General features: G+C 45.3%; 1 protein-coding gene and 1 non-coding gene across 2 annotated transcripts in view; both read left to right on the top strand.

Moving 5' to 3' along the window:
- The window catches only part of LOC147706800 (calpain-1 catalytic subunit-like), a 668,045-nt gene that overhangs the window by 549,330 nt on the left and 91,720 nt on the right, over positions 1–26,995 (top strand). The gene's annotated exons all lie outside the window — the stretch shown is intronic.
- LOC147706801 (small Cajal body-specific RNA 2) lies at positions 6,947–7,319 on the top strand. The gene has a single exon (XR_015296861.1).

The raw sequence follows: 26,995 nt of genomic DNA, 5'->3' as shown, positions 1-26,995 counted from the left end.
GTCTGCAAATCGGTTGCCTCCCTCCTTCCTCTTGATAGCAAATCCCTCAAACAGAAACATACATAGAACTAACATAACTATAGTTATAGACCTTGGATGTTTTAGAAAGTCACAACCTGTTTGTCCAACTCTCGGTTGCGTTCACACACTCCAGTGCGGGGTGGCCTTTTTGTCCCATCATCTTGTTGTACGCGAAAGAGAGTAAAGCCCCTAATTTCTCCCTCTGGTTCAGCCTTGCTGCTCAGTTCATCGTATCTTTGTATAGTTCCCCTCATTTCCTTTCTTCAATTGTTTTTTTTGGGTGTCCCAGTCGACCCCCATATCTCTTGCAGCCAAGTTGTCCATGGCATCAGTGCCTGCTCCCTCTTCCAGCATGCCCAGAACCTGTTTGCCCTTCAATAATATATTTTTGCAATTGTAACAGTGCCTCTTAATCATTGTTCACCCATTGAACTATGGAGGTGATTTCTCGCATCATATCAGCCACTGCATTCTGGTGGCCCATTTTTACTGTCAAAAGTTGGTTGGCCAGCGTGCTCAAGAGTTTGCTTGCAGATTTGCCAGACTCGAGAGCAAATCTTGCTTAGTGAGGGCCTGATTCACAGAATGAACTTAAGACTAAATCCTAAACTTACTACTATTTGGTATTCACAGAATACACTTACTACTTTCGGGATTCAAAGAGTGAACTTACTACTTTCGGGATTCACAGAATGAACTTACTACTTTCGGTATTCACAGAATAGATTTAAGACTACTAACTTTACGTCTGCACTCGGGCCGTAAATTCCGGCCCGGATGCAGAGTTTCCGGCTTGGGGGCGGAGCTTCCGGCTCGGAGGCGGAGCTTCCGGCCTGGAGGCGGAGCTTGCAGTCCAGAGGTGGAGATTTCAGCCATGGCTAAATCCCCACCTCCGAGACGGAAGCTCCTCCTCCAAGCCGCAAGCTCCACCCTCGGGCCGCAAGCTCCGCCCCAAGCCGGAAGCTATGCCTCCGGGCCGGAAACTCCGCCTTCGGGCCAGAATTTACAGTCCGAGTGCGGTCGTAAAGTTAGAAGTCTTAAATCTATTCTGTGAATACCAAAAGTAGTAAGTTCATTCTGTGAATCCCAAAAGTAGTAAGTGCATTCTGTGAATCCCGAAAGCAGTAAGTGCATTCTGTGAATACCAAATAGTAGTAAGTTTAGGATTTAGTCTTAAGTTCATTCTGTGAATCGGGCCCTGAGAGTCTGATGGTGGCTTAGCTCCCTCTGATGGGGGCCATTGATGGGTCTAATTCTGCAAGTGCAGTGATGTCTGCTACGCGAGCTCTCAACCTTATTCAACTTTTTTCAGTTGCCAACAGGTTCTAAGGTTGTGCTGTGACCTTAGTGTGGTGATGGATCTCATGGACTTGGAAACCTGAATGTAGTGAAATATATGCGTATTATCATTGAAGCGGTACATTCCTTCCATTGTTCTAAGTTCAAGGAGTTTCCTTACACCTCAGAACCTTACTCAGGCCTTACTGGGTGCAGTAAAGTGAAGACTAGCACCTCACACACACATACAAGCTGCTATCCGCGTATGCCACGGGGTGTCTTTCAGGGTCTGCTATGCATCTGTAATTCCACTTCTCATACAATTAATGCTTTTCAGTATTGAAAAGATGATTCCTGCCAGTTAATATCCCTATCCTCCTGGCCTTGTGAGTTGGCTCTCTGGAAAAAAGCACGGGCCCTTGTATATAAGGATAATACCCTAACAAGGAAAACAACTTGTTTGAAAAAAGGTATGCACTGGGCAGGAGTGCTACTAATACATCTGTGCTAACAACTATATCATAGATATACAAACAAAGAATTAATCTAGACACACATCATATACAAAAATATATTCTGTTTATTATTCTTATATATTTTTTCTTTTCCTTTTTTTGTTTGTTCGATTTGTAATTACTATCAAAAAATCCAAAATGACATTACATACAATCAAGCAACAATAAAATTGGTCAAAGACAAAAAGTTTTTTCCATTTGATATATCAGTTATTATGATGAGGTATGACCACACAAAAAACAATCAAAAAAGAGAAGACTAATAGTTGACAATAACAATAATATATCAGTGGATCCTGGGATGTAAAGATGGAATTAGATGTTAATGTCCAAAATTAATTTGGAAACACTGGTTTAAAGACATAGATATAGTTGTTAGCACAGATGTATTAGTAGCACTTCTTCCCAGTGCAAACCTTTTTTCAAACAACTTGTGAATTGGCTCCACATGGTACATGTGCCCATTAAGTTGTCATGTAGGCGATGTCCCACGTAGATGTACTTGCTCTTGACTGTGGTGCTGCTGGAGTTTGTGCATATTTTTATACAAGGCTGCAGCTAGACAGGCTGCATCCACGCTGGTCTTGGCTGATCATGGAGGGTATGGGGGGAGGGGAGGGGCTGATCACCATTGCTGGGTTCTTCCCCCTTTTTTGGTTGCATTTGTAAGCTGAAGCGAGAGCTCCAAGTCAAATGCGTCTACACTGGGTTGCGTCAGTCGCGCCCCATCTGCTGTTTCTTCAGTTGTATTTTTAAAGCCATCAATAGATCAAGATGAGCCCTGGTGCTCTCGCGATCAAACTATCTGCAGGGTGATATATGTTTAGTTGTCCTGGGATGGTTAATTCAGCATAACCTTTTGACATATCAATCTAAAATACTTCTCGAGCTGCTGAGTCCTCATTAAAATATTACTCAAAGTCATGGCCACACTATGAGAATAAATTGGAGTAAAGGGAATCTGGGATCATCTTGTGCCACCTTGTTCTGCATCCCTAGTGTGGTGTTTTCTCAAAACCTCTAACTGATTTGTGATACACTTTTGAGCATTACTCCAGCCAACAGAAAGACTAATAGGATTATAGTCACTAAACCTGCTCCATACACCCTTAAAATAATTTATCTGTTGGGTAAGGGTAGTCGAAACAAATATAAAATCAATACCAGAAAAACACCTTCTCCCAATAAAAGTGTGATTGCTTAAGTGATCATATGAACATATCTTTCCTTGATTATGGAATCAAGATTAACACCATTTTACGTGGAATTGAGCATTTCACCTTGCTTAGTTTATTCTAAATGTAAATCTTCTTACAAAACAGACTTTTATTCTTTAAACATCTTTCCTCAAAGGGATTTATACTAAAACCTCCCAAAAGCACGGTGAGGTAAATGATAGCTACTCCTCTCTGTAGCCTTCAAGAAATAACAACAAGGTGTACATGTGCTCTGAGTTCCTTGGTGAGTGGGAACTATAAACGTTTAGTATCACCAGAATTTGTGTTTTTGAAAAGTATAATAACGCAACAACCAAATTGGGTGAGCCCATAAGTATCTTGGTCATTTTTCACTGTAAAGAGAGCGCTATTAATGTGATAAAACCACCATCGGCTCCACTAGTTGAGGAGGAAGTGGGAAGGGGAAAGAAGGATCAAAATCCAACCAGGATAAATTGGTTTGAAAACTCCAAGGTTTCCTGGAAACATAAAATACTGTATTGTTTAATCCAATCAGAGTGCATCGTAGTGCCCAGTCTACAAACCCTAAATGTAATGTTATGTTATGTTAACAATGGTTTGTATAGCGCACTGACACCGGTTGGTTTCCTGGCACTGTAGAGACAGAACAGTCAGAGTTGGAAGCCTGCGGAATTAGTAGTATGTTTGTTGGTAAAGCCAGGTCTTTAGGGATTTCCTGAATGATATGAGGTTGGGGCATAGCCGGATCTCAAGGGGGAGGGCATTCCACAGACGAGGTGCCAAAGTGCCAAATCTGCAGCCGCCCGAGCGTTTACGTTTAAAGGAAGGAGTTTGTAAAAGACATTGTTGGGCAGAGCGAAGGCTGCAGGACGGGGCATACTTTATAATGAGTTTTGTAATGAAAGTAGGGCTTTTACAGTGGAGCGCTTTAAAGATCATGCAACTGACTTTAAAGGTACAACGTTGGGCGACCGGGAGCCAGTGAAGAGTTTTCAGAAGGGGGGTGGCAGAATGCCATCTAGGCTGGTTCAAAATCAGTCTTGCTGCCTGATTCTGCACCATCTGAAGTCGTTTCAGAAGGAACTTGGGGAGGCCCAGATATATCGAGTTAGCGATCACCACCTGTATCAGAGCTTCATGAGTCAAAAGGCGGCGAACCTTCCGGATTTTTCTCATTTGAAAGAGGCACTTGGAGACCACCTGGCCTACTTGCGTATTAAGAGAGAGGTCGCTGTTTAGGGTGATGCCAAGTATCTTTGCCGAAGATGAAGGGATGGGAGCTTGACACATTTCTGTTGGCCAATAATGTGGGGCCCAGTATTTAGCGCTGTCCCCAGTCAGGACCAGCTCGGTTTTTCCTGGGTTCAATTTCAAATGATTTTGGTTCATCCAAGCTTGGATGAACCTCATTGTTGATTGGAAGAAGGAGATGGACGTGTCTGAGTTGTCAATTGTGAATAGGAGCTGTAAGTCGTCTGCGTAGTTCAGCACCATTACTTGTTTGTCTCTAAGAGCTTGGATTAAAGGGAAGATATAGAGATTAAACAGGTGGGGTGACAGGGACGAGCCCTGGGGTACACCACATGTGATGGCTTGCTTGGTGCCCGCTAAGTTACCCACGTGAACTGCCTGGGAACAGTCTGCTCGAAAGGACTTCAGCCAGCCGGCTGCCGTGCCCCGGATGCCAGCCTGAGAGACACGGTCGATCAAAATGGTGTGGTCGACCGTGTCAAATGCGGCTGACTAATCCAGGAGCACTAGAGCCTGTGGAATGCGATTGTCTGCGCAGTCCCTAAGGGTGTCCACTACTGCCACTACCACCGCCTCTGTTGAATGGGCTGGACGAAAGCCCGCCTGATGTGGATCAAGGCAGTTTGATGTCTCTATGAAGCTGGACAGGCAGTTGGCGACATGAGCCTCCAACACCTTTGTAATGAAGAGAAGAAGGGAGATTGGAAGATAATTTGCATTGCAGGTCGGGTCTGCACCCGGTTTCTTCAGGAGGGGTATTACGATAGCTTCTTTGAATGCGAGGGGGACTAGTCCAGTGGCCAAAGAGTTGTTTAGAAGGGTACAGGAGGGAGCCGGAATAACTGATATGCAGTCTTTCAAGATATAAGGAGGACATCTGTCAGATGCGGCGCCAGATTTTACTCCTACCAGTAATTCCTGGAACAATTCTGGGGTGATGGGGGGGAAACTGCTGAGTAAGTCGATAGTGTTGGGGCTTGGAACAGAAAGGAGAGGACTTGAGATTTGTGGAATACTGGCTTTGATGGTCGTGATTTTCTCTGTAAAAAAACGTTCAGTGAATTGCAGAGAACATGGGTCGGGGGCAAACTGGGCCGAACATTGTCAAGGTTGGTTAATTCATTAAGAATAGAGAAGATGTCCTTAGATTTGTTGGTTGAGTTGGTTATACGGGAGGAAAAGTAGTCAGTTTTAGTAACTAGAATAGATTTCATGTAGTCCTTCCTGGCAGAGATGTGTCGAGTTTTAGCGTCAGGGGCATAGTTGCGACGCCAACGTCGCTCAAGTTGTCTAAGGGCCAGTTTTTAGGTCGAGCAGACCTACCCTCAATGCGTGAGCATTGAAGGTGTCTGCTTCAGACCTATTGTGGCCCGTATTTAGGAATGTGGACAGCTACCAGACGCGCGCTTTGACGAGGTCAGATTTCACCTCGGGAGCGAGCGTCTGATAGCTGCGCATGCGCAAAGCCCTTGCTCACACACAGACACAGGCAGCCCCAACCCCTCTGCATGCACGCACGCACACACACACACACACACACAGGCGCGCGCATGCACACGCAGGCATACGGCACACATACAGGCACACATACAGGTACACTATCCCCTACCTCGCATTCTCTCTCAATCACAGACAGTCACGCATGCGCACACACATTCCCTCGCGCACACACGCACACACGCGCGCACACACTCCCCCCCCCCCTCTCTCCCTCCCTCCCTCCCTCCCCCAGGCATACACACAGGCACGCACGCACTTCACATCAGCCCTGGGCCCCACTCACCGACTGCGCTCTTCCGGCGGGGCTCCTCACGGCGCGTCTCGTCATCTAAATCGGGGCTCCCTCAGGTCAGAGGAGCCCCGCAACAGGCGCCACACTCCTCCTTCTCCCCGGCCCCCTCCTGGGGACCCGGGCTACCCCGGACGGCAGGGCGCTCCATGCGCCGCCAGCTCGCGGACCTCGGGAGGCGGGATTTCCGGTCGGCCGCGAGCGGATTGGCCGGCCGGCCAAGAGCTTCCGGGTCGCCGCGGGCAGCGCGGCGGCACTGAAATGCTGACCTATATCTCTCTGGATGTAATGTGCAAACGTATGCAAAATTAACCTCTGTCTACCCGTGTTACCATATAAAAGCCGGACCTCTTGTTTAAGAAAAGTTGAAATGCTTTTTTTCTCGATTGGCCTCCCTGGCCTGACGAAAAATCATTTGATTGGTTGCTGAGCTTTATCCAATCGCAGAGGTGAGGGATAATTTCAAAGATACTAACAGTGAAAACGGACAGAGGCCTGCCAAGATCAGCCGCCATCTTTATAAATGAAACCGAGCCCTCGGATTGAAAGGAAAAATTGTTCAGCTATCAATAGAGCGTGATACCGTACGTTCATATTGCACACATCTGAGCCGTCAACCATTATATCAAAAACACTTATCTTTATGTGTCTAGTATATATGAATAATTAACATCATAACATTGCACCTTTTTCCCTTAATAATCACTCTTAAGACAAAAATAAAGATTTTTTCACTATAGATTTAATTTCTTCGACAAATAATGGGTGTTAGGTGCCATATATTTTGCCTTATCTCGTGCAATTGGGCCCTAGTTTTGTTGTCCATCTTCTATGTTTCGGTAATGATGACCCGGCAAATGATTCCCAGAATGCACTGGGCGTATTTTATGTGTATAAACCCGCGAGAAATTGGAGCGGCCGTGTGCTGAGCGGTGAGATGGTTGAATGGGGTTGTGAGTGTGTGTGGCTGTGCATGAGAGGTGATTCTGTGTGTGGGAGAACCGTGTGTTCTAGCTCTCACTCAGCACATTGATCTTATTTGACCGACTGGGTTCTCCGCTGCCGGCCTCGGGCTGGGATGAGAAGACTTCCTCGGTCGCTAGCCCTGTTGTTGGGCCCTGTGCGCAGAGGTTTTCAAATCAGGCAGCGGATCCCGTCCTCCGGGGCTCAGACATGATGATTCGATCAGATATACTAGGCTGGGGGTGCGAGGCTTTGGCCCAGAGCACCGAACTCGCCCATGAGTATTCAGCGATCCTGATCTGAGCTCCGAAGAAAAGCGGACCTGCTTCCTAGATGTTTCTTTTGGGGAGTTTGATGGTTACGTTAGCATTCGAGAGGACTTGATGTTACAGGATCTTTAATGTGGCAGGGTGAAGGTTGTCCGTGTAGGCATTGTCGGTTGAGAAAGTAATCTCGGCATACTTTTCATGACAACACTTGTTTTGTAATGTTTAGGTGCCGCTGTACACGGCGGAGCTTTTCGCTGTGCCGCGATTATATTTCACTGGACACCGCTAAGCTTTTCCCTCAGTGGAATGGGTGCCGCAAGTTGGAAATCCCATGCTCCAGAAAGCAGGTATTATGTGCGAATTACCGTGCCGCAGAGGCCGCAGGTCACAGTGCTTTCGGTCTAGCAAAGCAATGCCGGACTTATGGGCAGGATGTGTGAGTACAATGTTGGGTCATAAATCACATCTTTGAATGAAACATTTTTTTAAAGGTTTTGAAGATATCAGAAAGTACTCCGGGATCTGATGCAATGTATGCAGAAGCTAAAAGAAAGATACACCAGACTCTGTTTACGTCATCCACTGTTTGTGTTTTAGAAGCTTATGAATAGTGCAAAATAATTTTCAATGTCTTCGTGATAGGAATATACCTGTACATTACTGGTGCATGCAGATGCTCTTATTTAAAGATAACAAGACTGGAAATAATTGAAATCAAAACAGCATGCACTCAGCCATTGCATAGAAAAATACTATACATTTGTGATGGAGAATCATCTTTGCTGCACATGTTCAAAATGGCATACACCTGTTACAACGCATTTGTTACAACGCAATACTGTTACAACACAACTTTTACAACGCATACCATTACAACGCATTGCGCTGGGGGGCGCTCTAGGATAGGGAATAAGTATAATTTACTATCCAACACCTTCCCTAGGGTCCACGGGGACTGGAGTTAGAATAGTAAATTATACTTACCACTATCGAGCACCTCAAAGCGCTATGCGTTGTAATGGTATGCGTTGTAATGGTCGCCTTGTAACAGTAGGTAGTTGTAATGGTATGTGTTGTAACATGGTACATCCGTTCAAAATGTCTGTGACAGCTCTGATGGCCATTCAATGCCACATGAAAGTTTCATGTACAGGCCCGTGCCCCTGAAAAATATCCGAAGTAGGAACAGTTATTCTCACTCCTTAAAGGCAATTCATTTAATGAGGTGCCATTCAAAAGAGCTGTGAAACTGGCTTGTAGGTGTTACCTTCAGTTCATACAATCAGGTGCAAAGCAACGCAGGTAGAGCACAGAACCCCAAGGAACAAGAGAAAATATGAGGTTAAATGTGGGATTCTGTGACCAGTTCTGAAGACCCTATTTCAAAAATGATAAAGACACATTTAAAATCGTCCTAGGAAAGTCTACCGGTGCTTTTCTGGGGAAGAAGAGTGGTCAGGTGTACATGCACTTGATGCAGAATTCGAAAAATATTAAAATCTGATTTACCAAGCATTCTGCTCCTTTCTATAAATGTGGCCAGTCTCCCCACTCATCACTAGAGACTGGGGACTGTTTGGAAAAGTAGAACCTCATCTTATCTTACCACCCCTGGCTGTTTATCACTGCCTTAGTTCCCTCCCTACCATTTGCCAAGAATCGGCCCCTAAGTCTCTCCTATTCTCATTTTGCACCATGAACCATGTTATTTTGTGCATTCTCTTTTTAATTCCTTAATGATGACACACAGATCTTTTTCTCTGTATCCCCCACCTCCAAAAGAAACTCTTGGATTGCCTTGTAGCAATTAAACACTGGACAGATCAAAATCAAAATTCTTGTCTTCTCCGATCATGTGCTTATTCCTCAACTCCCAATTATATTTGTAATTCCCCATAAGGCCCGCATACTCTGTGTACAATGGTTGACCTCGTTCACACAAGTCCATATAACCTTCTTTGCCAAACTTCCCAGATTCAAATTTCTTAGCACCTCCTTTTCATGAAAGTAAACGACTAATGATGCGCAAAGAAGGCTCATGTGACACCAGGCTACCAGATCTGCCACAGCACTCTTTCTCCACTAGAATATTGTTCATTCGCTCCAGAGACAGGCCCAAGCCAAACTAGATGACCCTTTGCCAACACACTAACTACACATTTATGGCACACACACACACACACACACACTGTGCTGCCTCACACACACACTGCGCTGCCTCACGCACACACTGTGCTGCCTCACACACACGCTGCGCTGCCTCACACACACACTGCACTGCCTCACACACACAATGCGCTACCTCACACACACTGCACTGCCACATAATTACACTGCACTCAATGCAACATACACTACAAATACAGCTCAGTGCCGCATAATTACACTCTACTGAATGCAAAACACATTCCACACAATACCACTCAGTGCCACATAATTACATGCTACATAATTACACTGCGCTCAATGCAACATACACTCCAAATACCACTCAGTGCCACATATTTACACGCCGCATAATTACACTGCACTCAATCCGACATACACTCCAAATACCACTCAGTGCCACATAATTACACAGCACATAATTACACTACACTGAATGCAATATACACTCCAAATACCACTCAGTGCCATATAATTACACAGCACATATTTACACTGCACTCCATGCATCATACACTCCAAATACCACTGAGTGCCACACAATACACACCACATAATTACATTGCACTCAATGCAACATTCACTCCAAATACCACTCAGTGCCACATAATTACTCTACTGAATACAACATACACTCCCCATATTACCACTCAATGCCACATAATTACACGCCATATAATTACTATTCTCAATGCAACGTAAATACACTCCACATAATACCACTCAGTGCCATATAATTACACACCTCATACTTACACTACTCAATGCAACTTAAAAACACTCCATCTATCGCACTCACTCACTCTATCTATCGCCATCACTCTGTCTATCGATCTTTTGCCCTCCCTCTATCTATCTATCGCCCTCCCTTTATCTATCTATCGCCCTCCCTCTATCTATCGATCGCTTCGCCACAGCATCACTCAGCACCACCACCACATCACTCCTTGGAAATACAACATCACTAGGCGCTACCATAGCATCACTGAACGCCACAGCATCACTCATCACCACCACAACATCACTCAGCACCACCACAGCATCAATCTGTGCAACGATTCAACAACTGGTTCAAATATGTTCTCTCAATGTTTCCAGCTTTATTACGAATGTCACAAAAAGATGTTAATATTTCACTTATGTTCTTGGATTTTCGTCACAATAAAATACAATTAACATAATCTTCCCAAAAATTATTTACAAAAGTTTAAGCTATTGCCATTATAAATGGCAATATCTTTTATTTAAGTATTAAATATAAAAAATTTAAAAGCCATTGTTATTTGTAATATCAATACATCTAAGTCACGTAAATACAACACATATTGCATTACAAATGCTATAGGTGTCACATTTGCGAAAGTTAAAACTATTAGCATTGTAAATGACAAAGCTATTAAGTTGTCTATTTTCAAAACTAACACATAAATAAAAACTGTGTAATTTACAATACCAATAGCTCAAACTTTCCTAATGCGAGACCTATTGCATTGCAAATGCTTGTTTGCTTTTAAGTCAGGAGAGAACCATTTTTGGGCATCGGCGCGTCGGGCCAATTTGATTGTCTTGTATGGTGCATGGGCGTCGCTGGCTGATTGCAGCCAGAGAGAAAGATTGTTTTCTGCTATATTGATATTAGGGTTGTGGGAGGGAATGGAAGTAGCAAGAGTTTGTAGGAATTCCGGCCTGTCTAGGGACAGTTCCAGTTCCTAGCTCTTCCACCCATAGCTGTAGTGGTGGACCTTTTAGGGGGATGGATGAGATTAAATTTGATTAGCAGATGATCCGACCATAGACACGGAAAGGTGACTGGGGTCGTAACCAGAAGAGAGTTGGCCAGACCTGGTCCAGAATGTGGCCTTTACAGTAAATGTAAATGTAAATGTAAATGTATTGGCATTATATAGCGCACTACTTACCCGTAGGGTCCCAAGGCGCTTCGACCGCTGCGAAACCCTTCCTGGCTTCCCTGAGAGATGGTCCCTTAATGGGTATCTCCAGGGTGAGACCAGGCATCCCCGGCGGTCTGGTGGGGCCGTTAGTGAAGATGAGGCAAGCTAATGCCCAGAGTTGCCGAGTGTGATCGCTGATCAGAGTGGGCACCGGGGCGAGAGAATTATCGAGTCCGCTGACCCTGGTCCAGAAACCTGCCGCGCCGGGAATCGAACCCTGGTCCCGGGCCGTCCTCTACTCTCGGGTCTGCCGCCTCTAACCAGTGAGCCACACTACTTCACTTCACAGTGAGTTGGTGATCGTACATGTTGTTCGAAGTTTAGATTTGTAAGAAGCTCAGTGAGTTCACGCGACTGAGGACCTTCCAGAGGATCGTTGAACCAGTAGTTAAGGTCCCCCACCAGAAGAATCCTGGCATGATCAATGGCTAGGTTAGCAATTTGTTCACTGAGCGCTAAGGGGAAGGACGGCATGTTGTTAGGGGGTCTGTAAAGAAGGACGCAAGCCATAGTTGTGTAGGAAGTATACATTTTTAGAACCAAGTTTTCAGTGTCTGAGATGTTTAGGCAGGTCAAGGCGGAGACGCTCAGGTCGTGGCGGAAGATTGCTGCCACTCCCCCGCCAGGTTTGCCGGATCCAAGATCAGCGTGAATAATACGGTAGTTGGGTGGCAGTGCTGCTATGATATCTGGGGCAGAGTCTTGGGTGAGCCAAGTCTCAGTAAGTAGGAGAATGTTGAGATTATCCTCGCCTAGTAAAAGAAAGAGGTCCAGGTTGTGTTTCACCATGGAGCGGGTGTTTAGATAAGCTATAGACATGGAATGGGGACAAGAGTCTGACGCTGTATGAGTAATATGGCCAACAGAAGTCACAGTGGCGTTATTAACTTAGAAACCCCAGAAAGGGTGATGGTAAGAATGGAGTTAAGCTATCATTAGCTGCATCAGAAATGCCAGAATTAGTTCTCTCTTTAGGGGAATACTCCAGACAGGCATCCTTCTCTAAAGTATTTAGAGTCTCAAGCCTGTTAGATGTGTTGTAATCTTTTCCCTTACTTCATCTAGGGGATCTGATTTATCTGCTCTCCAGATAGGTCTGAGAAAAATTGCATCTTCAATGCAAAATAACTTGCTCAGACTAAATCGAGATAAAACTGAGGTTATGATTTTAGGAAAAGAGCAAGACCGCTGGGGATTGCAACATTGGCACACTGAAATGGGCCTTATACTGCAACCGGTACATAAAGATCGCAACTTGGGTATTATCATTGACAACTGCCTGTCAATGAAACAACAAATCACTAGGGTGGCTGCGACTTGATTTACCATTCTGCGATGGTTGAGCAAAATTCTGTGGATGATACACCTCTCTGTACTGTGATTCAGGCCTTGATTACGCCCAGGCTTGACTACGGTAACATTCTATACTTAGGCTCTAATACAACCATAATACGTAGGCTACTGGTGGTGCAAAAAGGAGCAGCTAGGTTGCTATGTCAGGTACCCAGGATGGTGTCGGCTACCGACTCTCTTCGCAAATTACATTGGCTAAAAATGGAGAACCGCATTAAATTTAAGGCCCTGGGCTTTATGTTTAAAATTCAATCCGGAACAGCACCATAATATTTGCAATCTTTAATCCATCTGTACACTGCTCCTTGTCTTTTGCATTCTGCTGGACAGTCTAAGTTTGTTATCCCCAGAATTAAACTGACATGGGTGGGTGGTAGGTCCTTCTCTTTTTTGGGACCCTCCTTGTGGAATTCTCTTCCTATCTTTATATGGGTGTAAACTGTCCTTAGTAGCTTCCGTAGACAAGTGAAGACCTGGCTCTTTAATCAGTAATCCCTACTTACTCTTTTTTGTTCTACCTGCTGGGGCCGGGACACCCCTTGTGGTAGCTGTGCGCCTTATAAATTTAAAATAACATAACATGTATGAACAGTAAGGTTAGCAGGAATACCAATACCCCAATATCTGCTTGGGGCAGAGAAGTTAGAAGAGCCCTGGGTCAGATGAAGTTTATTTAAAGTAGACTAAGGGGCCACTCTGGATTACTGAAGGGGAGCTTTGAGCAAGAGAAAGCTGTAGCATTAGCCACCCTGCCAAATCTCTTGATCAAAACTCACAACAATGCAGCTACCCTGAAAAGACTTCAGATACGATCTAATCCACCAAATATGTCTGACCATATTTATGTGATGAAAAAGGAAACAACTTCACACCTCCAATATGTCTGATTATACCAATTAACTACTTATTTTATAACCGAGAAATGTTTTCTGTTGACCCTTCGTTTAATATTGTGGCATTAACCAGAATAAGATCCTATAGTGTGCAGTCAGGTGACAGTGGAGAGGTGTGGTGCAGCGGTCAGGGCAGCTGACTTTGGAGCACAGGGATCACGGTTCGATCGACTCTGGGCAATAGCGCACTTCATTTCCACGACGGCCCCAGCGCCTTGAGACCCGTAAGGGTGAGTAGTTCACGCTTTATAAATACGGATTTACATTTTCTTTTTACATTTAATGTACAGGAATTCATAGCCAAAGTCAATTGAGGGAAATGCCCACAACTAGAAACAGCCCCACCTTTCACCTGACAAACAATAAACGGTCTTGGATATAAAATGGGATGGCCGCTGTAACACCAGGGACAAACCTTGGTGCTTGGGGTACCAGGGTGGGGTGAGTAATGCTTGAGTGCAGTGCCAGACCTCGGTCCTGGCATATTATGAATCCCTCTCCTAGATGATGCAGGGTGGCTGACATCAGAGCAATCTTCTGTCAACCGTGCGACTGTACCATTTTGGAGGGCTGATTAACTGACAAAAGTGGCCCCAATGATGGAAAGAGTTGGGCTCAATATAATCAGTCAAACCTAAAATTGCCTTTTCAATTGCAGATAAACTTGTGTTACAGTCCTCACAAGAGTTCTTTACAAATACTTCCAGTTTACCCTAAAGTTGGTTTAAGAGAGCTTCAATTGGATTACTAACAACCAATGTTCCCTCTAATTTTTTTCCTCCGTGTGGGGCAGTGGAGGGTCTCTGTGCGCTGCAACCATGGCTATGCGCGCCAGGAACCAAACCTCGCTTGTCTGCGGCACCAAATGGCACTCAAAACGTTTACTTTACAAAGTGAAAAGATGGTGCATTTTCACACATACAGCGCCACAATAAGGGTCTTAAGGGCAGTTTGCAAATTGGATAAGCACGCCATGACATGAATTGGTTAAACTGGCGCATTCTGCCCTCTGTTCCACTCATTTTTCCCTCGTTTTTGTTCCCCTCTGCCCTCAGTTCCACTCTTTTTTTTGTGCCTTTCTGCCCTCTGTTCCACTTGTTTTCCCCTCGTTTTTTGTGCCCTTCTGCCCTCTGTTGTTTTTTGTGCCTTTCTGCCCTTTGTTCCACTCGTTTTCCCCTCGTTTTTTGTGCTATTCTGCCCTCTGTTCCACTCGTTTTTTTGTGCCCTCCTGCCCTTTGTTCTACTTGTTTTTGTGCCTTTCTGCCCTCTGTTCCACTTGTTTTTCCCTTTTTTTGTGTTCTTCTGCCTTCTGTTCCACTCATTTTTGTGCCCTTCTGCCCTCTGTTCTACTTGTTTTTGTGCCTTTCTGCCCTCTGTTCCACTCATTTTTTCCCATTTTTTGTGCTCCTCATCCCTCTGTTCCACTCGTTTTTTGTGCCCTTCTGCCCTCTGTTCTCCTTGTTTTTGTGCCTTTCTGCCCTCTGTTCCACTCGTTTTTCCCTTGTTTTTTGTGCTCATCTGCCCTCTGTTCCACATGTTTTTTGTGCCCTTCTGCCTGCTGTTCTACTTGTTTTTGTGCCTTTCTGTCCTCTGTCTCACTCGTTTTCCCCTATTTTTGTGCCCTTCTGCCCTCTGTTTCACTCGTTTTTACCTTTTTTGTGCCGTTCTGCCCCCTGTTTCCCTCATTTTCCCCTTCTTTTTAGTCCCCTTCTGCCCTCTGTTTCAAGCGTTTTCCCCTTTTTTTTGTGCCCTTCAGCCCTGTTTCACTCGTTTTCCCCTTTTTTTTGCCCTCGGTTACACTCGTTTTCCTCTTCTTTTTTATGGCCTTGTGTGTCACTGCTCTTGAGTGCTGTGAGGACGCGGGGCAGACTCTGGCTTTTTGTTTAAGTATTGCTGTTAATCGGAGCCCCTTCACGGGCTCTGATTAACAAAAATACTTAAACAAAAGGCCAGAGTCTGCCCGCGCTTTACTAACAAAAGCGTAGACAGTTTCCAAACACAGCGTGTGCTACAGTATGTTTAAGGATTGCTGTTAATCGGAGCCCGTGAAGGGGCTCCGATTAACAGCAATACTTAAACAAAAGGTCACAGTCTGCCCCGCGTCCTCACAGCACACATGCTCCACCAGCCCCCCGCCTCCTTACTGCACTCCTCACGACCGCTCCACCACATTCGCGCCGCTCGCTTCTTTCAAAGCGGCCGGCAGCACAATGTCCTGACTGTGTGCGCGCTCCACGCGAGGTGTTGCGTGCTGAGGTCAGGCGCGGTGCGCGCGAGCGCCCTAGAGGGAACGGTGCTAACAACACACTCTAGGCCCGCTGCTTCCTCCATATGCCTTTCCATTGATTCCCTGTTTGTAAATCTTCCCTTTCTATCCTTCTGAGGGCCAACAGCTGAGATCCATTCAAAACATCAGCATGGGAACGCTGGTGCAATGAGCCCTCATGTAACACAGTAGTTTAAACCAGTTCTGAAGTTTCTGTCAAATCTGTGTCTTACTTCGCATTAGCATATCTTTCATCAGATTACTATCCTCAATTACAACTAGAATCCAACTACAGCAGAGCTAGACCCCCCACCCCCTTTCCGTGGTCCCTAGTGGTACATAGCTCCAATATAAACAGTGTTTCAAAATACATCAGATTCATGATGGGGGTCTCAAGTATGTCTTTGACCAGGATGCCAAGGGACTATCGGGTAATCTCTCAGTAACATTCTACTGCTATTGGTAATTTCATGACTGGGATATCACCTCATATCACAGGGCTCCAGCCCATTAGCGACCAGTTCATGTGTGCTACCAACTATCTAGGAGGATTGATATTTCATCCTACATTGCTTCCAGTAAACCCTCCAGTGCAAATTTAAGGGATCCTTTTCATTTTTTTGGCTTCACTGAAGAGAATGATGCTACCTGATAAGCTCCATCTTCCACCTTTCCACCCACTGCCGATTTCCATTTAAGCGTTATTTCTCGTTTGGCCACAATCAAAGCCAGATCGATTAACTGAGTTGTGAGTTTTATTTAGCCTGGCGTTGATACAGACCCAACAAACACTTTGTTGGGGACTGCTCTATATTTTGATCTGTGGAATCATTAAGGATTGTAAGAACTTCCAGCCAGTATTCAGAAAGATGTGTGCATTCCCAAACTATTAGGAAAGTCTACACCCTCATAGCACAACATCTGGGACATGTAGCTTGGGCAAGTAGGAAAAATGGGCCTGATTCACTTAAGTAATCTGAGACAAAATCCTAAACGGAATACTTTTGTTATTCACAGAAGGCATTTAGTAGTAGTAAATTTAGGATTTTGTCTTAAGTCTGCCTTAAGTCTGTCCTAAGTCGGTCCTAAGTTTGTCTTAGGTTTGCCTTAAGTCTATCTTAAGTCTGTCTTAAGTCAAACTTAAGACAAAATCCTAACTTTACTACTACTAAATGCCTTCTGTGAATACCAAAAGTAGTAAGTTTAGGATTTTGTATCAGATTAGTTCTGGGAATCGTCCCGCTATATTTATTTTAACAGGCATGGGATACACTCTGTGGATGAAGTAGAAATTGATTCATTTTGACCTAGTATTACTAGAGACCCTTTGGAACCGGGCCCAGCCCTTTTACCCAATCCTCCTTCACAATGGGTACCCCCACATCTTCTGCACGTTTGCCTTTAAAGGAGTAGTTATATCTTCTCTTAAAGCTCAATAAAGTCTTGCAACTGCCACTTACTTGCACATGGTGGAAACAGCCATGTCTCCTCCACTAGGTGATGCCAAGCAGTATGAGCATAGATGTCCTAAAGCCCCATATAGTGCATCATTTACAAAGTCTACAGTTATAATGAAAACCTGGCGCAGATTTGCAAATTCAACATTGAAAAGCTGAAACAAGTACTTAGAGAAAGAATTGTTTTAAAATAGATGGACTAAACAAGACTAAAGCAAAAAGGTCCTTGGCCTCGATGTCAGCTGAAAATGCCCCACCAATCTCTTACTCATGAAAAAATCCATGGACACATTTTCACAACTGTGCTCTTAAAACCTGAAATAAATCCCCTGCAAGTGAAATTTGCACAATCCCTTCTGGAGTTCTGCAGAAGAAGAGCACCTTATCTTTTTTTCAATGAAAAAGCTTAAACCGTCCTGATCCAACTGTTGTCCCATTGGATTTACAAGAACTCAAATCATCTCCCAAGCCCCATCAATGGAACAGGCTCCGTTTCTCCCCCTACCACATTCTGCTATTGTTATCCCAATGGCAATACCTACATACATACATTGCTTTATGATGATGACTAGCTTTGCAACATGTGTTTATGGACCATTGCTGTCATACACGGTCCTTCGACCCATCCCGTAGAAGCCTTTGACAGCGCTTTTTATTTCAAGCACTAAGCACTCTTGCACATCCAAGCCTCGAAGAAAAACATCAACGGGCTAATCTTGGCCAGTTTTGCACTGAGCCACAAAAGTTGTTGTTGCATTACGCACTTTAAACTTGTACCCTATCCTCATTCTGCTGCCACGACTCTGACCAGGGGGCTAATTCTACCTTACAAACTGCTGCTAAATTTCCTCTTACAAAAATGAAGGAACTGGACTACGTGTCACCAAGGCAGGGGGACTGTATCTCTTTTGTAATTTTAACTGCGATCTTAACTGTGGCTATCAGCCTTTTAAATTGATGGTTTACAGCTTTATAAGAGACTAGCAGCCCGCCCCGACGTTGTCCGGGGGAGAAGGGGCTGGGGGCCGCACCGCTGCAGGAGACGTGCAGCAGAGCGGCTATCAGCGGGAGCAGCTGAGCGTACATACCAGCTCCTGCGCCGCCGCTCCTCCCCGTATGTCGGGTGTGTGTCCCTTGCTCCTTCCTGCCCTCCCACCAGCATTGCCGCTCCTCCCTGCGCTGGGCACTCCAATGTTGTGTGTCGGTCCCGCGCCCCGCTCCTCCCCGTATGTCGTGTTTTGTTCCCTTGCTTCTTCCTGCGCTCCGGTCCGGACAGCGAACGTCTCGTTGACATGACGTCACGCCCACACGTCCTTGCGCCTCTCGCAAGCGTTGTGACGACGCCGAACGCCGCTCACAATCACTGTATCCATACGCCCATACGGACTACTTTTCCCCTAACGTCTCCCCCTTAATGTATATGGTGTGGTTTTCTATAGCCTATGTCCATCTCCTGGACCTCCCCTTTCCAACGCTGTATTGGGTGTTTTGATTGGTGGTGTACTTTTCGAGTTTACCTGGCTCAAAGAACACAGTTCTCTCTTTATAATAGTAGAATAGATGGCCAACTTTTGTAAAGGTTTTAATTAATTGTACAATAAATATATAACTTACTTACTTACTTACACAGTCCTTCACGCTTTTGTGAATTTTCGATTGGTACATATAATTAATATAAAAATAGTTATTGAGGAAACGTATGTATTTCCGAAATGGGAACAAGATATGAAGTTTAGAAGCAGTGGTTATCTGCACATCTCTGAATTCGTAGGTAACCATTCTAGCATATGATTTAGAGTGCATTTTTCGAGATGTCTCCTTTTTTTAGACACTATCTTACATTTGGAAGGCGGAATGCATAGAAAGAAAATGGGCAATAACACTCCTACTCCTATTCTGTGTTTCCCTAAGTCTCCCAATAAAAACAGTACCTCACTTGTGTAGGTAGTCCTAGTGCCTGCAACAGGAAACAAGTCAACGTGGACCCATCACATTTTTCAACATAAAACGTACCCTTTTTTGCAATGTGCCTAGCTGTGGAGTTTTGGCCCTACCTCAGCCAGCACCAAGGGAAACCTAGCAAACCTGGAAATGTTTGAAAACTAGACACCCAGGGAATCCAGGATGAGGTGATTTGTGTGACTCTCACGAGGTTCTGTTACCCAGAATCCCATGCTAACTTTACACTTTGTAAAAAAAACACATTTTCCTCACATTTCTGGGATGGAAAGTCCTGGAATCTGCAGGGAGACACAAAGGTTCACCCTGCCAGCATTTTTCCACAGAACATGTTCAATGCTCATAGCTGTAGTTTTTGAACTCTAGCTCAGCTGGCAGCTAGAGAAACCTATTAAACCTGTACATTTTTCTAAACTAGACACCCAGGGGAGTCCAGAATGGAGTGACTTGTATGGCTCTCCGCAGGTTCTTTCATCCAGAATCCCTTGCAAACCTCAAATTTTGTAAAAAAACAAACACATTTTCCTCACTTTTCTATGATGGAAAGTTCTGTAATCTGTGGGGAGCCACACACTTCCACCCACCCAGCATTCCCCCATCTCCCTATGAAAATAGTACCTTACTCGTGTGGCTAGGCCTAGTGCCCGTGACAGGAAATGCCCCAAAAGGTACTGTGGAGACTTGAAAATTATTGATCACAAAAAGACCTTGTTTTGCAAGGAGTCACCTGCGTTTTTGTTTCTGAGCTCGGCGGCCATGTAAGGAAACCTACCAAACCGAGACATTTCTAAAAAATGGACACCCGGGGAGTCCAGGAACGTGTCGCTTGCGTGGATCACCCACAGTTTTCTTACCTAGAATCCCCTGCAAACCTCAAATTTAACGAAAAAGTCACATTTTCCTAACATTTCAGGGTGGAAAGTTTGTGAGATCAAAGCAAACACAATACGATGATGGACGGAGCCCTTTGAGACACTCAAACCCAATCACTATTAGATCTGGGTTGAATCCATCATTGTTCTTTTGTTCACTTCACAACTCCAGTTCAAGCCTAGTCCAGTCCGAGTTGCCAAGCCTGGTCTTCCCTGGACCAGAAACAAGGATCCTGGGACCGATTTCGGGGTAACACTACTCATCAGCCAGGCTAACTTGAATCCAGTGGCAAAGTGAGCAGCAAAGTGAGCAACGGACCCACGTCTGAGCATTTGTTTCACCCAAAGGGCCAGCAGGCTTTTTCAAGGCTGATTTAGAAAACGTAAGCATCAATAAATCAAAAAGATGGAATAGACTGATATATAGTTGATAGACATATAGGTACATAAAGTTAGATGACAAGTGGAGGCCCAAAGGGAATATAGTGGCATACAAGTAAGGGTTAGAGAAGTATGGTATGCAGTCATCATGAGAAGGAAGGAAAAGTTAGGAAGGAATGAGACAGGAGGGGAGAAGGAAAAAATGGTATAGGAAAAGTGGGGTGGGAGCTCTGTTTAGTATCTGTGTGGGTTAGGTACGAATAAGGAAAATTGTGATGTGATTCAATGTCTAGAAGGGGATCAAGTTACTTGCATTTGAATAAAAAAGAAAATACTATAAAACCACAATATTCTACCTACTGTATCCACAACGCCAATCCAGAATTTGTGATTCTCATATTTTAGAAATACTTATCTTACACTAGGTAGTCCATGGGTGAAGCCACCTGATAGGTACGTGCTATACCAATGATTGGGTCCTATCCGATTGTGTGTGAACCCTGGAAACACCCACCACCTGTATGCGCAAACAATTACTAGATGCCATGGAATCATTCACACCAATACGACCCTCAAATACAATTCAAGTAATTTGGATCATTGACCATTATACAACCCTGAAAATCAATCCAACCAAATCTTGCCGGTCAACCAGCTCTGAGCAAACCCTTCCAACTTAGGGCAAACAATGCAAACAAAATAAGATGGTATATCAATTGGTGAAACTTTTCAAACATTCACCACCAGTCACTATTAGAGCTGGGTTGAATCCATCGTCATTCTTTTGCTCACTTCACCACCACAGTTCAGACCTAGCCATATGCAAATCAGTCTTGACCTATTCCTCATGGGAATAGTCCAGCCCAAAGTGCCAAGCCAGGTCTTTCCTGGACTAGAAATAAGCACCCTGGGCCATTTTTCAGGGTAACACCCCTCATCAGCCAGGCTATCTTGAATTCTGTGGCAAAGACAGTAGAAAAGAAGCAACAGACCCACGTCTGAACATTGCCTGCCAACTCAGGGTGTACAGAACAAACACAATAAGATTTTGGACTGAGCGCTGAAACTTTTCAGCCATTCACCCCGTCACTGTTAGATCTGGATTGAATACATCATTGTTCTTTTGCTCACTGTGCCACCCCAGTTCAGACCCAGAAATATTTAAATCAGTCTTAACCCTATTGCTCATGAGAATAGTCCAGCCCGAACTGCCGAACCAGGTCTTTCCTGGACTGGAAATAAGCATCCTAGGACCGTTATGGGGTTAACACCCCTCATCAGCCAGTTTAGCTTGAATCGAAACCAAAATGAGCAAGGGACTCACGTCTGGGCATACCCTGCCAACTTAGAGCAAACAAAGCAAACTCAAAAGGATGATGAATGGAGCACTGAAACTTTTCAGACACTCACCCCAGTCACTACTAGACCTGGTATGAATTCAATATTGTTCTTTTGCTCCCTTCGCCACCCCAGTCCAGACCCAGCTATATGCAAATCAGTCTTGACCCTGTTCTTCCTGAGAATAGTCCATCCCGAAATGCCAAGCCTGGTCTTCCCTGGACCAGAAGCAAGCATCCCTCATCAGTCAGGCAAGCTAGAATCCAGTGGCAAAGTGAGCAAGGGACCCACATCTGGGCATACCCTGCCAAATTAGGGCGAACAAAGAAAACAAAATAAGATGATGGATGAGCGCTGAAACTTATCTGGCATTCACCCCCAGTCACTATTAGTTCTGGGTTGAATCCATCATCGTTCTTTTGCTCAATGAGCCACACCAGTTCAGACCGAGCAATAGGCAGATCAGTCTTAACCATATTCCTCATGAAAATAGTCCAGCCCTAAATGCCAAGCCATGTCTTTCTTGGACTGGAAATAAGCATCCTAGGACCGATTTAGAGTAGCACCCCACATCAGCCACGCTAGTTTGAATCCAGTGGCAAAGTGAGTAAGGGACCAACGTCTTAGAATACCCTACCAACTTAAGGTGAACAAAGCAAAGACAATAAGTTGAAGTACTGAGCGCTGAAAATTTTCAGACACTCACCCCAGTGAGATCTGGGTTGAATTGTTCATTGTTCTTTTGCTCACTTTGCTGCCCCAGTTCAGACCAATCTATATACAAATCAGTCTTGACCCTGTTCTTCCTGGTAACAGTTCAGCCGGAACTGCCAAGCCAGGTCATCCCTGGACTGGAAACAAGCATCTTGGGACCAGTTTCGGGATAGCATCCCTCATCTTTCAGGCAAGCTAGAACCCAGTAGCAAAGTGAGCAAGGGACCCACATTTCGGCATAGCCTGCCAACTTAGGGCGAACAAAATAAACCCAATAAGATGATGGACCAAGAGCTGAAACTTTTCAGACATTCACCCCAGTCACTATTAGATCACCACCCCAGTTCAGACCCAGCCATATGCAAATAAGTCTTGACCCTATACCGGCTTTAGAGTAACACCCCTCACCAGCCAGGCTAGCTTGAATCCAGTGGTAAAGTGAGCAAGGGACCCACGTCTGGGCATACCCTGACAACTTAGGGCGAACAAAGCTAACACAATAAGATGATGGTCTGAGCACTGAAACTTTTCAGGTGCTCACCCCAGTCACTCTTAGATCTGGGTTGAATCCATCATCGATCCTTTGCTCACTTTGCCACCCCAGTTCAGACCCAGCCTTATGCAAATCAGTCTTGACCTTATTCCTCATGGGAACAGTCCAGCTCAAACTGCTAAGCCAGGTCTTCCTTGGACTAGAATCAAGCATCCTGGGACCGGTTTCAGGTTAACACCCCTCATTAGCCAGGCTAGCTTGAATCCAGTGGCGCAGTTAGTAGCAAAGTGAGCAACAGACCCATGTCTGAGGATTGCCTACCAACTTTGGGTCAACAAAGGAAACACAAAAAGTTGATGGACCGAGCATCGAAACTTTTCAGACACTCACCCCAATCACTATTAGATCTAGCAAATCAGTCTTTACCCTATTCCTCATGTGAATAGTCCAGCCTGAACTGCCAAGCTGTGTCTTCCCTGGACTGGAAACAAGCATCCTGCAACCGGTATCGGTGTAACACCCCTCACCAGCTAGGCTAACTTGAATCCAGTGGCAAAGTGAGCAAGGAACCCACGTCTGGGCACACCCTGCCAACTTAGGGTGAACAAAGCAAACATAATAAGATGTTAGACCGAGTGCTGAAACTTTTCAGACATTCACCCCCAGCCACTATTAGATCTGGATTGAATCCATCATTGTTCTTTTGCTCACTTCACCACCCCAGTTAAGAGCCAGCCATATGCAAATCAGCCTTGACCCTGTTCCTCCTGGGAACAGTCCAGCCCGAACTGCTGAATATGGTTTTCCCTGGACTGAAAACAAGCATCCCGGAATAAGTTTCTGATGAACTCCCCATATCAGCCAGGCTAGCTTGAAACCTTTGGCAAAGTGAACAAGGGACCCACATCTGGGCATACCCTGCCAACTCAGGACGAACAAAGCAAACACAATAAGAAGATGTACCGAGCGTTGAAACATTTCACACATTCACCCCCAGTCACTTCTAGATCTGGATTGAATCTGCCAACTTAGGGCAAACAAAGCAAACTCAAAAGGATGATGGATGGACTTTTCAGACACTCACCCCAATCACTATTCGATCTGGTTTGAATTCAACATCATTCTTTTGCTCACTTCGCCACCCCAGTTCAGACCCAGCCATATGCAAATCAGTCTTGACCCTATTCTCCATTAGAACAGTCCAGCCCGAACTGCCAAGCCAGGTCTTTCCTGGACTGGAAACAAGCATCTAAGGACCGGTTTCGGGGTAACACCCCTCATTGGCCAGGCTAGCTTGAATCAAGTGGCAAAGTGAGCAAAGGAACCACGTCTGGGCATACCCTGCTGACCTAGGGCAAACAAAGCAAACACTATAAGATGATGGACTGAGTGCTAGAACCTTTGAGACACTCCAACCAGTCACTATAAAATATGAGTTAAGTCCATCATTGTACTTTTGCTCACTTTGGCACCCCAGTTCGGACCCAGTCGTATGCAAATCAGTCTTAACCCAGTTCCCCAAGGGAACAGTCAATTCCGAACTGCCAAGCCAGGTCTTCCCTGGACTGGAAACAAGCATCCTGAAACCGGTTTCACGGTAATGCCCCTCACCAGCCAGGCTAGCTTGAATTCAGTGCCAAAGTGAGCAAGGGACCCACGTCTGGGCATACCCTGCCAACTTAGGGGGAAAAAGCAATTATAGTAACGTGATGGACCGAGCGCTGAAACTTTTCAGACATTCACCCCCCAGTCTTCCCTGGACTGGAAACAAGCATCCTGAAACCGGTTTCACGGTAATGCCCCTCACCAGCCAGGCTAGCTTGAATTCAGTGCCAAAGTGAGCAAGGGACCCACGTCTGGGCATACCCTGCCAACTTAGGGGGAAAAAGCAATTATAGTAACGTGATGGACCGAGCGCTGAAACTTTTCAGACATTCACCCCCCAGTCTTCCCTGGACTGGAAACAAGCATCCTGGGACTGGTTTGGGGTGGCATTCCCTTATTAGCCAGGTAAGCTTGAATCCAGTGGCAAAGTGAGCAAGGGAGCAACATCTGGGCACGTCCTGTCAACGTAGGGAGAACAAAGCAAACACAAGAGGATGATGGACAGAGAACTGACGTTTTTTTCTGTTGTGAGGTCACCGCACAGCACAAGTTTCCCACCACCGAGGTTTGTCCTCAGTCTCCCTATAAAAATGATACCTCACTTGTGTGGGTGCCCAAAGCAGAGTCAGCCTAAAAACTTATGGAAAAAATCTGCCATGCTGGACCCACTTTGGTGTCTACTCAGCGTTTGAAGTTATCTGCTTGAAGCACCCACACAAGTGAGGTATAATTTTTATCGGGAGACTGAGGGTAATTCTAAGTGGTAAGAAATTTGTGCCGGCACAGTGAACCCATGAGCACTGAAGCAGGTAAATTGAAACAAGACATTTGTCTCATTTCCGTTTCACTTTCAATGTAATGACGTCAGCGTTCACCATCTCCTGAGACTATAAAAATAAAAAGTAAATCCCTGTTTACAGCAGAGGGAGGACGCAGTGGTGTGCCAAGGACATAACAGTTACGTCCTTGGCACACCAGCACCACAGCCAATGACATAACCGTTATGTCCTCAGCACCGAATGGGTTAATGGCCCTGGACAACTTTATGTTGTTTAGCAGATGGCTCAACGTTCCAATGTTATAAAGCGTAATATCAGACAGAATTATATGGGTTACTGCTTTGGAACACGTTACAAGTTAGTGCCACTGAAATTAAAAAGTGAGGACTGCGTTGTGCTTGCTGTGGGACAACACTCAGGTGGTGCCTTACTAATGTGGAGCACGTTGTGCTCGCTGTGGGACCCAACTCAGGCAGCGCCTCACTGATAAGGACCACTATGTGCTCCCTGTGGAACAAGACTCAGGCGGCACCTCACTAATGAGGACCACGTTGTGCTTCCTGTGGGACAAGACTCAGGCTGCATCTCACTGATGAGGACCACGTTGTGCTTCCTGTGGGACAAGACTCAGGCTGCATCTCACTGATGAGGACCACGTTGTGCTTCCTGTGGGACAAGACTTAGGTGGCGCCTCACTAATGAGGACCACGTTGTGCTTCCTGTGGGACAAGACTCAGGTGGCACCTCACTAATGAGGACCACGTTGTGCTTCCTGTGGGACAAGACTCAGGTGGCACCTCACTAATGAGGACCACGTTGTGCTCGCTGTGGGACAAGACTCAGGTGGCACCTCACTAATGAGGACCACGTTGTGCTCGCTGTGGGACAAGACTCAGGTGGCGCCTCACTAATGAGGACCACGTTGTGCTTCCTGTGGGACAAGACTCAGGCTGCATCTCACTGATGAGGACCACGTTGAGCTTCCTGTGTAACAAGACTCAGGTGGCACCTCACTGATGAGGACCACGTTGTGCTTGCTGTGGGACAAGACTCAGGTGGCGCCTCACTAATGAGGACCACGTTGTGCTCGCTGTGGGACAAGACTCAGGCTGCATCTCACTGAAGAGGACCATGTTGTGCTTCCTGTGGGACAAGACTCAGGTGGCGCCTCACTAATGAGGACCACGTTGTGCTCGCTGTGGGACAAGACTTAACATTGCCTCACTGATGAGGTCCAATTAGCCTGAAAGTGGTCTAGACAATTTGTGTTCTCAGCTACAGAGGAACTGGCCTGGGAGTTCATTAAGGTTAAAGGAAAGATGCATTGTACTGCAACCGAAGAAGACACCAGAGGCTTTCAAACATCACCTTTGTGTTTCAGAATAATGTATCTTACTCTGATGTACTACTAAAGTGACATTACTTTTCCGTTAGATTTCATGTGCTACAAATCTTTCTGAAGAGGATTGGTTTATTAAAAAA

The sequence above is a fragment of the Lissotriton vulgaris genome, chromosome 6, assembly GCF_964263255.1.
Source record: "Lissotriton vulgaris chromosome 6, aLisVul1.2, whole genome shotgun sequence".
Lineage (NCBI taxonomy): Eukaryota > Metazoa > Chordata > Amphibia > Caudata > Salamandridae > Lissotriton > Lissotriton vulgaris.
The sequence above is the reverse complement of the archived record's forward strand: the minus strand, read 5'-3'. Positions and strand labels throughout refer to the sequence as shown.